Source organism: Jaculus jaculus, chromosome 10, assembly GCF_020740685.1.
Source record: "Jaculus jaculus isolate mJacJac1 chromosome 10, mJacJac1.mat.Y.cur, whole genome shotgun sequence".
Lineage (NCBI taxonomy): Eukaryota > Metazoa > Chordata > Mammalia > Rodentia > Dipodidae > Jaculus > Jaculus jaculus.
The window spans coordinates 28,447,988-28,461,982 of record NC_059111.1 but is presented as its reverse complement, the minus strand read 5'-3'; positions in this window follow the sequence as shown (position 1 = coordinate 28,461,982).

Sequence of the window (13,995 nt, the reverse complement as noted above, 5' to 3'; positions counted from 1 at the left end):
TAATGTAAGAAAAACCTCAATTTATGATTTCACAATCACTAATTTTTTTGATAAAACAGAATGTACATCATTTAAGATGTCATATTTTTAAGTGCTAAGTGTTATCCTCCCTTTGAGAATGCACACACACACACACACACACACACACACACACACTTCTTTTGAGAGTTTTGGATTATGAAACTATGACCATCACAGCCCCAGTAGTCACTTTCAGGAGAGAAATTCTCTGCAGAAGCCATCCCACACCCATCTTCATGTGAAGCTTTGGGTCCAGCTGAGAAGATCCATGCTTGAATTTAGGCTGGTACTTTTGTGTGAGATGCATGAGCTTAATCAAGCAGACCTGGCCAATGTGAAGTTTCTTTTCAGACAACTGAGTTTCCTGTAAGGAGAGTTGATGCAGTGATAATATTTGTGATGAAAGTGGTGCATGTATTAGTCAGGGTTCTCTAGAGGAACAGAACTGCTAGAATGAATTATTGTAAGAAGGGGATTTATTGGATCAGCTAACAGTAGTCCAATAGCAGTTGCAGGCCCGAGAATCACCAAACCTGGTAGCTGTTCAGTCCTGGTGTCAAGAAGCCTCAGCAGTCCCGACCCGGCACTGCAGATGGTGCCGGAAAGCCTGGAGACTTCCCAGTGAACCGCTGCGTTTCGATCCACGCATGTCTTCGTTTGATGTTGGTCTTTAGTCTGCTCTGGTCTTCAATCCTTATTGGAATTTAGCGAGCAGCTCCAGCAGCCAAGTGGAAGGACAGAAGGAAGGAAGGAACTCTTTACCCAGAGCTTCCTTAAACCAAGTCCCCCTCTGAGTGGGGCCACCCACTCTGGGAGAAGGGTTCACCCTGGGAGAAAGACCTGCTCCTTTAGTTGATCCTTCCTAGAAGCAACCTGTGGATTTCTAAACAGATCAAGTTGACAACACCTTAACTATCACAGTGCATCTACCAGAACTCAGTGTATATATAGGCTTATGTCCATCTCTATTGTTTGATAACTATGGAAGTTGGGACGAGGCATTCAATCTTTCCATGTGTGGCCCCTATTATTTATGGAAGAGATAATTTAGGAAATATTGTGAAGATAAATATTACCTATAAAGCATGTCAACCAGAGTCTGATAGACAATGAATGTTGCTTAGCACGAATATTGATAAATAATTAAAAGCATGTGTTTTTCCTTTCCAGTATTTTCCTCAAAGTTGCTTTTTACCCTCTGTCTAATCTTTTGTATACCTGCCATGTGCCCATTACCCTCATATCCTGGAATGATATATTTAATTGCTGCCATACTTTTTATTTAGTCTTGGTATCAAGTTTTAAAAGAATCGTGTATAGTATTGCACTCTCTTTAAATATGCCAAATTGATATTTCTTTTTTTTTCTGAAAATCCTCCTCCAAATTTCTATTTCTTAAAGGTTTGGCATACTAAAACAGCAAACTTTCAGGTGCATTATCAGTAGAACCTTCTCTGAAATATTTTCTCCTACTACTCCATCATGTTCTGGTGTCTGGACAGATGTGAAAATGACCCTGTGAAATGCAGCTGCCTTACCAGTGATAGATGGGTAGGTGATGGGTAATGTACTTTTTCTAGTCTGTAATGTTGAAGTAGGTATGTATTAAGTCATCTGTCAGAAATGTGGAATTCAGTAACAGAGATAACCAGATGCCCCGTCACAGGACAAACTTGCAAAAAATGAAGCAACTACACTTTACCCTCTTTGTGTAAGAAAACACGATTTGTAACTTCAGTGAAGTTTTTCCTTCAACTTGTATACAGTGCATTATTTTCCAAAATCGCATCAAGATTTCTAGGGTGACACATCATAGCATGCTTACTGTTCACAAAAGATCTTAGTGCTGCTATTATTATTTTAGGGCATCTGTAAAGAAAGAAATAACTTATTGGTTTGGAAAACCTAAAAACATATATTTGAAAGAAGAATTAATGCAGTTATCATGGTAAAAAGATTAAGTTTCTTTCCTTAAGATATTAGCTGGTGAATTTTTGTTCATAATTATTTTTTCAATACACAACTTTGTATGAATACTTGCTATTGAGTGACCTGAGGTATGTAGCCTGGTGAAACCATAACATACGAGGAAAAATTTAAAGCTAAGTGATCATCATGAATAAAGCAACTTTTCTCTTGATTATGGCAAATGATACCAAAATATTATAGCTTTTGAAATAATAGTTTATCATTACTATTTGTGGAATAAATGGTGCTCATGAGAGTTCTCTGGACAAGTGAGATGATGACAGTGGCCAGCTGGAAAGTAACACGTTACATTACCCATTGTGTATACCCCACTGCATGAAGGTCCTTTTAGAATTTTAGGAGATGCTGCACTTGGGGTTTTACTATAGTGACATGGGCATCTAAAATCCCTGGAACCACAAAGAGATCATATTGTGCCTGGGGTAAAAGCGATGGCTAAGGAGCTGACAGTGTGAGTCAGTGGTCTCGCATGTGCTGGGCATGTACGAGGAGCGTGTGGTGGGTCAGTAGTCAAGCCTATGCTTAGCTTGCATGAGAAGAGAGCAGGTCAGTGGTAGAACATATGTTTAGCATAAATGAGGCTCCAAGTTTCACTCCCAACATAGCATAAAAATAAATAAATATCAGCGGTGGCTGAGCATCCCTGGTGTTTGAAGTCGAGTGGAAAAAAATACAGTTTATTTCTCTTTATGTTAGGAATAAAGCTCCTCTGCCTTTTGTAAGCCTTGTATGACTTAAAATCTAGTCTTTCTGTGACCTAGGGTTATTTTTTACTGGAATGCATCACCTATGCTTTGCCCTTCCATTAGCATTGTGTAATCACCTATTCATTCATCAAACTCTCCCTCCTCTTATTTATCATCCCTTGCTCATGAATGTACCATAGAATAGGAACATAATTGCATCTTTATCCCAACATTGGGCAAGTTAAAGACTCTAAGGCTAAAACTCCTTTCTCAAGAGTAAGGATAAAAACTATTATCAGGGATACTAGAATTAAATCAAACCAACTACTTCATACAATGCCTGGGACAAAAGCTCTTGTTAACAAACGTTAGCTGTCAGTGTTATGTCTGAGTACCGCATACTATCACGGCGGCCACTATAGGTCTCCTCCTCCTCAAAGGCAACAAGATTTCAACAATGACGATGAAACAAAGATATAACTACATTATATTTAATTAAAGTGCAAGGCAGTATACTAATTTCTTCTCGGGCTAGAGAGATAGCTTAGCAGTTAAGGCGCTTACCTGCGAAGCCTAAGGACTGTTGTTGGAATCCTCCAGGTCCCAAGTAGCCAGACACAAGTGACTCAAGCATGCAATGTCTTACCTGCCCACAAGGGGGCTCACGGGTCTGGCGTTCAGTCACAGTGGCTGAAATGCCCTGGCGGTCCCATTCTCTCCCTCTACGTCCTCCCCCCATCTCTCTAAATAAATAAATAAATAAATAAATAAATAAATAAATAAATAAATAAATAGATAGATAGATAGATAGATAAATAAATAAATAAATAAGTAAGTAAGTAAGTAAATAAGTAAATAAATAAATAAATAAAAATAGTTTCTTCTCAACTGGAAGTTTGGATTCTTTTTGAAAATGGGTGTGTGGGGTGACCAGGGTCTTTTGCCACTGCAAATGGAACACTGGAGGCATACAGCACTTTTTTATCAGGCTGTGCCTGGATGGCTGGGAAGTTGAATGAGCCCCAGGCTAACCGGCTGTGTAAGCAAGCACATTTAACCCCGGTGCCATTTCTCCAGCTCCTTGAAGCTGAGGTTCTTGAGCCCTAGGTCTGTCTTTCACTTCCTGTGCTGGCAACAGTATCTGTAGCCAAGAGATAACAAGTACTCAGAAAGCAATAGGATGAAACGGTATTGGGGGGGGGGGGGACAGAATCAGGGATCCCTCAAAAGAAGTCAGTTCTGACATTATTAAAGAAAGCTTGAAAGGGGAGCATGCTTTTCTCATTCTAGTTACAGTGAACGTGGGCGATAAAGTTACAAGAGCTTACAAGAAGCAGGATGGAGGGCAGTGTACCCAGCAGTGAAGGTTTGCTAGTCAGGCAGCTTGGGACTGTGACAAGGACCTAACACAATTCAAAGACAGGAACAATGCATTTTGCATTATGGTCTCAGATAGTTCATGGTCACTTGGCCCCATGCACATGAGCTGACCACCAGGGCAGTGGAAGCAAGCCACGGAGGAAGTTCTTCACTTCATGGCTTTCAAGAAGCAGAGAGCCGGGAAGGTGCTAAGAACAAGGAATAACCTTCAAGGTCATGGCCCCAGGAACCTACTTCCTCCCATTGGGATCCAACTTGTAAGGTTTCCAGATCCTGGAAAAATAGTGGCAGCTGGGCCTTCCTGTTGAACACCTGAGCCTGTGGGAGACACTTCATATTCGTGTCAGAACATAACGGGGCCACAGAACACCAGGTGTGGGCTGAGTGGAGAGAAAGCCATCTGACTGGAGTCAGATACCAACAGCAAGAGAAGTGGATGGAAAGAAATCCAGCATTTGAGCTGCCCCCAAATTGAAAATATATATATACCTCTGAGCCTAATTTAAACCATAGTACAGAAGAGACCCCCAGAAATTGATCTACAGATATATTTTTGTGATTGTCACTTTTACTCTAAGTAGCACATCAGGACTAGCATTTGACAAAGTCACCAAGTACTCTATTTGTCCCAGGATTCTCTCTTCACCAGGACATTGTGATATAGCCTCACCCCTTCCTTTTTTGATTCCCCAGTACCCACATAAGCCAGATGCACAAGGTGGTGCATGCATCTGGGGTTTGTTTGCAGTGGCTAGAAGGCTTGGCATGCCCATTCTCTTTCTATTTCCCTGCACTTTCTCTCTCTCTCCGTGTGTGTGTGTGTGTGTGTGTGTGTGTATCTTAAATAAATAAATACTACTTCCTCAATCTGTCATTCCCATTATACTGTAAACTAAGCCCCCAAGGTTAAATATTCTAAACTTGACCTGCCTTTCCATGTCATCATGATGATGTACTTGTCAAGATGGAGTAATAGGATGTATTATATTTAGTTTTATTAATTTTATATGGTATCTTTTAAATATAAGACACATTGTATATGAACCTCCTTTCAGAATCTTGACATGACTTCAGAAAGCAAGGCTTGTCACTGCAGAACAATTTGTAAGCTCTAGACCTGGAATAAAGGCTGCCTGCTCTTTGTGTCGGCTGGATGTTCCCCACTTGCTTCCCATCAAACCGGCCCCTGTGTCTCAGCAGTCTTACAGAGACACAGCTTCACTGTTCATTCTCAGCCCACGAGCACAGTACACACTGAGTCTGGAACCTACTTCCTCTGAGTTGGAACCATCACAGTCAAGCTGGGGTCCCACCACAGCCAAAATTACTTTCTAGCAAATGATTGTACTGTGGTGCCTAGAATGGGTGGAATATGAAGGAGGGGTTTCAGGGTGAGCCTTTAATCTACATATGTTTTTGCGCCCATAATGGCTACAGGGGAAGTGTGAGAATGCTGAATCTTGGTGCTAGTTGACTGAGTTGACTGAATTGAACTTAGTGTCTGAAAGATGGCCTTGAAATAGAAATCACGGCCAGTTCCAATGGCCCACATATCAGCCAGGAACCAGGTGAAACTACAGGGGAACAGGAGAGGAGCAAGAGTGCTGCTTCCACAGCGAGCCTGACAACCTTGGCCAGGGTGAGGGAGACAGACACTGAGGACACTCAAAACGCACCACAGCAGACATCCAGAAGCTGCTGAGAGCTCAGCACTAATGTAGACTTAAAGCACACCTACCGAGGTTTAGGAAAGTTTGCAGAAGAGGGGGCACGAAAACGTAAGAGCCACAGGGTAGGAAGGGATATCCACAGACATAGCCCTCCCTACAATGACAGAATCCTCTCACAACTCATAACCCACAACTGTATGGTGAATATCAGCAACCCCGCTAAGGAGGGCCCTCAGTAGGGGGGGGGCCAGGGAGGAGAGGAATGATGGTACCAAGATATGATGCATCCATACCAAGTTTAAACTTAATAATAATAAATAAATAAAGGAAAAAAAGATAGCCAGTTTTATGAGAAGGAGGGGATGGGAAAGAAAAATACAGCTCTCCCTTTACAGCATGCAAGTGAGCAATAACATTAAAACAGGAATGATGTGAGGAATTCTTTACATAGGCAGCATGTGATTTCCCAAAACAAACTCTGGCCAGAGTCAGTTTAACTGTTAGGAGGCAAATAAATACATGAATTTTTTTTTAACTCACCCAGAGAAGTCTATGATGACTTTCCAACGTACCAAACAGGTCCATTCCAGGCAACGGAATTAACCATCTTATATATTCCTAAGACAATGGATTGACAAAGAATTTCAAAATGATAGTTGAAAAACAATTGTTCAGATAACTGAAAAAAAAATTTAAAAAATCTTCACAGATGTTATATTTTACTGGGATTATTTTACTATCTCAATTTTGATAATTTTTAAATCTTTTTAAAATTTTTTTAATTTTTTTTTAACGTCCCTAGGAAGTTGACTTTATTGTCTGTGTTTCAGGACACTGTCCTCATACATGCTCCCTCACATAGGTCAACAATCTAGGCCAATTTGAGGGGGAAAAGCAGGGAGGAAAAAGAAAGAGGAGGAGAAGGAGAAACTGAGCAAGGAGCATGAACCCTGGCCGGTTTTTTATGCCAGGCCTAATTTTGAAATCTTTGAGTAAACATCCCAGATATCAATAACAACCTAACACATTTTATATACTTCCTTTTCTTTCTTTGAAGCAATCATTTATTAAATGTTTACACTGTAAACATTAGTGCAGATGCTAGCTATGCAATACAAATCGTGGCAGCAATGAATCACGTCTTTCACATGGAGCGAGATGATTTTCAAAAGTATTAAATTGTCCATTTCTTTTAAAACAAGGCACATACTGAGTAGCCCAGACATACTGTTCATTTAACTTATTTAAATTTTTATCTTCATACACCTTTCCATGTTCTCCCGTGTCTGTGGACCAAAGATCTGTTTCACTAATTTCTGTACAAACTTCTTGCCTTTTAGCAAACTCAGCCTTAGGCCCAAAGAACAGTGCTAATGTAATTACCAATGCTCCTTCACTTAGGAGAAAAACGTGCTTTGTGACTCGAGGGACCAGACAACATTAAAACTAAGGGTGAGAAATCTGTTAAAAATGGTTTTTAAAGAAGGATTTTTTAAAAGCAAAATATGGATAGGAGGCAATGTCACTGTGGGGAGATGGAAAAGGTTAAAGGCATTGGATGCAAAGCCTCCTAGCCTGGGCTCAATTCTCTGGAATATATGTAAAGCCAGACAAAAAAGTAGTACCAGCATCTGTAGTAGTTCCAGATCCTTTCATTTTCCTGCAAATTTCATAACTTCATTTTCCTTTACTGTGGAGTAGAACACCACTTATATAAATGTGCCACATCTTCATTATCCACTCATCAGTTGGGGGATATCTAGGCTGGTTCCATTTCCCAGCTATTGTGAACTGAGCAGCAATAACCATGGTTGAGCAAGTATCTTAAGGTAGTGAGACGAGTCTTTATATGCCTAGAACTGCTATAGCTGGGTCATATGGTAGATCTAATTTTAGCTGTCTTGGAACCTCCACAATGATTTTCACAATGGCTGGACCAGATTACATTCCCACCAACACTGTAGAAGGATTCCTCTTTTTCCACATAATCGCCAGGCCAGCATTTATGGTCATTTGTTATCATGATGATGGCCAATCTGAGAGGAGTGAGATGAAATCTCAACATAGTTTCAATATACATTTCCATGATGACTAGGGATGTAGAACATTTTTTTAGATGCTTATATGCCATCTGTATTTCTTCTTTTGAGAATGCTCTATTTAGTTCCATAGCCCATTTTTAATTGGCTTTTTTGATTTCTTATTATTAATTTTTTTGTGTTCTTTGTATATCCTAGATATTAATCATCTATCAGATGTATAGCTAGCAAAGTTTTTTCCCATTCTTGGGTTGCCTCTTTGCTTTATTTACAGTGTCCTTTGCCATACAAAATCTTTGTAATTTCATGAGGTTCCAACAGTTAACCTGTGGTTTTATTGCCCAAGCAACTGGGGTTATATTCAGAAAATCTTTGCCAAGACCAGTATGTTGAAGGGTTTTCCCTACTTTTTCCTCTAGCAGTTTCAGAGTTTCAGGTCAGATATTAAGGTCTTTTTTTTTTTTTTTTTTCTGGTTTTTCGAGGTAAGGTTTCACTTTAGCGCAGGCTGACCTGGAATTCACTATGGAGTCTCAGGGTGGCCTCGAACTCACGGCGATCCTCCTACCTCTGCCTCCCAAGTGCTGGGATTAAAGGCGTGTGCCACCACACCCGGCTAGATATTAAGGTCTTTAATCCATTTGGATTTAATTCTTTGCATGGAGAGAGAGAAGAAGCTATTTTCATCCTTCTACAGACACATATCCACTTTTCCCAGCACCATTTACTGAAGAGGCTGTCTTTTCTCCAATGAGTATTTTTGGCACTTTATTGAATATCAGGAGGCTATAGCTACCTGGATTTACATCTGGGTCTTCTATTCTATTCCATTGATCTACATGTCTGCTTTTGTGCCAGTACCATGCTGGTTTTGTTACTATGGCTCTGTAGTATAGGTTAAAATCAGGAATGGTGATAACACCAGCCTTATTTTTTTGTTGCTCAGTATTGTTTTAGATTTTCGAGATTTTTTGTGATTCCAAATGAATTTTTGGATTGTTTTTTTCTATTTCCGTGAAGAATGCCATTAGATTTTTGATGGTGATTGCATTGAATATGTAGATTGCTTTTGGTAAGATTGCCATTTTCACAATATTGATTCTTCTGACCCAGGAACAAGGGATGTTTTTCCATTTCCTAGTGACTTCTGTAATTTCTCTGTTGAGTGTTTTAAAGTTTTCATTGTAGAGATCCTTCACTTCCTTGGTTAGGTTTATTCCAAGGTATTTTATTTTCTTTGATGCAATTGTGAATGGGAGTGATTCTCTGATTTCATACTCTGTGGGTTTGTTAGCATATAGGAATGCTACTGATTTCTGTGTATTTATTTTGTATCCTGCTACATGGCTGTAGGTGTTTATCAGCTCTAACAGTTTGCTGGCAGAGTTTTTAGGGTCCTTTATATATAGAATCGTGTCATCTGCAAATAATGATAACTTGATCTCTTCCTTTCCAATTTGTATCCTTTTTATGTGTGTCTTTTGCCTTATTGCTATGGCTAAGACTTCCAAAACTATATTAAATAAAAGTGGGGACAGTGGACACCCATGTCTTGTTCCTGATTTTAGTGGAAAAGCATCCAGTTTTCCCCATTTAGTAATATGTTACCTGTAGGCTTGTCATAAATAGCCTTTATTATATTGAGATATTTTCCTTCTATTCCCAGTCTCTGTAGGACTTTCATGATGAAGGGATATTGGATTTTGTCAAATGCTTTTTCTGCATCTAATAAGATGATCATGTGATTTTTGTCCTTCAATCCATTTATATAATGTATTGCATTTATCGATTTGTGTATGTTGAACTATCCCTGCATCTCTGGGATAAAGCTTGCTTGGTCAGGGTGAATGATCTTGTATTCTGTTTGCCAATATATTGTTGAGAATTTTTGCATCTATGTTCATGAGGGAAATTGGTCTGTAATTTTCTTTTTTTGTTCTATCTTTGCCTGGTTTTGGTATCAGGGTGATGCTGGCTTCGTAGGAGTTTGGTAGGATTCCTTCTTTTTCTATTTTATGGAAAAGCTTAAGAAGCAATGGTGTTAGGTCTTCCCTGAAGGTCTGGTAAAATTCACCAGTGAATCCATGTGGACCTATACTTTTTTAGTTGGGAGATTTTTGATAACTGCTTGGATCTTCACACTTGTTATAGGTCTATTTAAGTGATTAATCTCATCTTGATTTAATTAAGGTAGGTCATATAAATCAAGAAAATCATCCATTTCTTTCAGATTTTCATACTTAGTTGATCATATGTTTATACAGTATGTCCCTATGATTTTTTGAATTTCTCTTGTATCTGTTGTGATGTTGCTTTGTCGTTTCTGATTTTATTAATTTGTGTCTCCTCTCTCTTTCTTTTGGTCAGATTTGCTAAGGGTTTATCAATCTTGTTTATCCTTTCAAAGAACCAACTCTTTGTTTCATTGATTCTTTGGATTTTTTGTTTGTTTGTTTGTTTCTATTTCATTAATTTCTGCCCTAATCTTTATTTTTCTTCCTTACTACTGATTTTTGGTTTGCCTTGTTCTTCTTTTTCCAAGACTTTAAGGTAAAGTATTAGGTTGTTTACTTGTGACCTTTTTAATTTCTTAATATAGACACTTAAAGCTATAAATTTACCTTTTAAGACTGCCATCATGTGTACCAGAGATTTTGGTATGTTGTGTTCTCATTATCTTTTGACTCTATGATTTTTTTGATTTCTTCATTGACACATTCATCATTTAATAGTGTATTGTTTAGTTTGCATGATTTTGTGTAGGCTCTATAGCTTTTCTTGCTATTGATTTGTAGTTTGATTCTATTGCGGTCAGATAGAATGCAAGGAATTATTTCAATTTTCCTGTATTTGTTAAGATTTGCTTTGTGTCCTAATATATGGTCTATTTTAGAGAATGTTCTATGTGCTGCTGAAAAGAATGTATATTCTGCAGCATTTGGATGAAATGTCCTGTGTATATCTGTTAGGACCATTTCTTCTGTGACCTCATTTAGTCTAGATGGCTCTCTGTTTATTTTTTCCCAGGAAGACCTGTCAATTTATGAGAGTGTGGTGTTAGAGTCACCCACTACCACTGTGTTTGGTGTTATCTGTGACCTTAGTTCTAATAGCATTTGTTTGATGAATTTGGGAGCCCCCATGTTAGGTGCGTATATATTTAGGATTGTAATGTCCTCCTGTTGGTTTGTGCCTTTAATCAATATAAAGTGACCTTCCTTATCTTTCTTAACTAATCTTGGACTGCAGTCTACCTTATCAGATATTAGGATAACAATCCCAGCTTGTTTTCTATGCCCATTTGCTTATAATACTGTTTTCCAACCTTACACCCTAAGATAATGTACATCCTTTGTAGAAAGAAAGGTGTGTTTCTTGGAGGCAACAAATTGAAGGATCCTGCTTTTTAACCTAGTCTGCAAACCTATGTCTTTTGGTTGGGGCATTGAAGCTGTTGATATTAAGAGATATTATTGAAAGATGTGTATTTATTTTTGCCATTTTTTTGTAGTTCTTCCAGTTTTACCTTTGCTCTCTTGTGTTAACTAGTATTTGAGAATGGTTTGTTTTTTCTAGGTTCCTTATATGTGTGCTTTTTAATCTCTTCAGCATGGAGGATCCTTTCAAGTATTTTCTGTAGTGCTGGTTTTGTTTTTACATATTTCTTTAGCCTGATTTTGTTGTGGAATGTCCTTATTTCTCCATCTATTTGAGTGGATAGCTTTGCAGGATAAAGTAACCTTAGTTGACAGTTGTTATCTTTCAGAACTTAGAATACATCACTCTAAGCCCTTCTGGCTTTTAAAGTTTGTGTTGAGAAATCTGCTGTGATCCTGATGAGTTTGCCTTTGTAGGTAACTTGATTTTTCTCTCTGACTGTTTTCAATATTTTTTGTTTGGTTTGTATGTTTGGTAGTTTAATTACAATATATCAAGGAGAGGTTCTTTCCAGGTTTTGTCTGGCTGGTGTTCTAAAGGATTCCTGTATCTGCATTTGCACCTCTTTCCCAATTTGGGGAAAGTTTTCTTCTATGATTTTATTGAAAATGCCTACTATGCTTTGGAGTTAAATTCTTCCCTTATTATACTCTGAATTCTTATGTTTCATCTTTTCATAATATCCCTTAGTGAATCTCAGAATATCGTGAAATTCCCATTCATACTTTCCTATTAGTTTGCCTCTCTCTTTGTTGGACTATATTAGATCTGCTACCTGGTCTTCTAGTTTAGATATTCTGTCCTCTCCTTCATTAATTCTACAGGTGAGTTTTTCTACAGAGTTTTTTATTTCATTGACTGTGTTCTTCATTGCTAGTAATTTGGACTGGCTTTTCTTTATTATTTCTATTTCCTTATTTATGTCTAGTATTGACCTCTTTATTCATTAAGTTGATTTTCTGTGTCTTCATTGATTCCTTTGATTTCATCTTTCATTCCTTTGATTTCCTCTTTGACTTCTTTGAGCATATTTATAATCATTCTTTTGAAATATTTCTCAGGCATTTCCTCTAACTCATTCTCACTGGATGTCATTTCTGATGCATTAATACTTTTTGTTGGATTTATATTTTTTTGATTTTGGTGTTTATTGTCTTGTAATATATATATTCTTGCATCTTGGATTAATTTAATGCTTGGATTTTCTAGTTAGCTGCAGTTTTATTTGATGTATCAATCAATCTTATGTTATATATCTTCAGAGTAGGAGTTTAATGTGCTAGGTGTGGCGCTTAAGATTCTCAGAGTATCTACAAAAGTGACCCTTGATGCTGTGTTTACTTGCTTTGAGAGTATTCAAGTAGGCTGAGTGGAACAAAATATAGGCAAATTCTAAATTTTAACTAGCAATGTACATTTTCAATGAAAAACAGTAGAGTATTTATGCAACAGTAGGTATTTTGACAACCACATACTCTAACATAAAGTCACTGTCCTTTAGGGTGTGTGTTGCCCCACACCCTTAATCCTGTCAACTCGGAGGTTAAGATTTCTGGTCTGTTGAGGGTTCCAAGTAAGCTTGTGACCAAGTGAGGCCTTTCCCTAATGAACAACAGAAGAAGAAACAAAGCCACTATAAATCAAGAAAGAACAAATAACAAGCCCAAAATATAGCTTATTTAATAATGGCAGATCTAACCATCCATCAGATTTAACATATAATTTATTCTGATATGGAAAGTGACATTAGTACTTCCTGTTCAGGCCTATATACCAGGCTTATTTGGTGGGTACTGACCTGGCGTAATCCCTGTTACCTTTTGGGATGATTTTGGTCTGTTATGCTGTGGTCCTGATTGGGTCCCTCTTTGGTGCACTGTGGGTTCAAGTAGGCTGCCTGGGTCACTGGATCGCTGCTCTGGTCACTGGTGCTGGGTGCTGTGAGCTCCCTTCCCCAGGTCTCTGGTGCTTGCTGGTGCATGTGCTGGTGGTAGGGGAGGGGAGGCTGTGGATGATGACTCTAGTTCTCCCACTGTTCCACGTGATCCTCTCCCTCATGATCTGCTCCTCCATTGGTAGCTATGGGTCTCTCTTCACATTTCCTGAGTTTGCTAGGAGCTCCAGTGTGGGTGGAAGACCACCTCACCTGGCTTTTCCTGCTGCTCAAGCTGAGCCTTGCAGCTGTGGCCTCATCAACCTGCTGCTGCTGCAGACCTGGTAGCTAGGGCTGCTTCTGCCTGTGTGGGCTCTGGATGCTCTGGATCTCTCCTACTTCTCTGCTGCTATTGGTAATTTCTTATACACCTCACTTTTTAGTAGAAGAGTGAATTTTCCTGGTTTTTTTTTTTTTTTTTTTTTTTTGGCTTTTTCTCCCCTAGGCTGCTTTGGTGTGGTTCCTATGCTGCCATCTTAACTGCCTAAAACCTTTTTAGAAAGCAAAATAACATGGACAAACATATGAAGTTGAAATTGTAATGGAAGTTACCTGTTCTTCTGACCTTTGGTAAAGAAGTACCATTCTTGTTGTTTCTTTAAAGGCTTAAATTCAATCACTTTTCAGAATCCTCATACTGGAAGCAATATAAAGCCTGCATGCATATTTTTTAAATTGTAAGAACCAAAAGGTATTGACCTTGGACTTGACTTTTCAGGATAATCTCTTTCCTGATATGCCAGTGCCAGTCTTTACCAGCTAATTTGGAAGCCTGGGAACAAATCACCCTTGATTTTTGGTGAAATGTTCACTCTCCAGCCTGTCAACAAACTGCTCATGA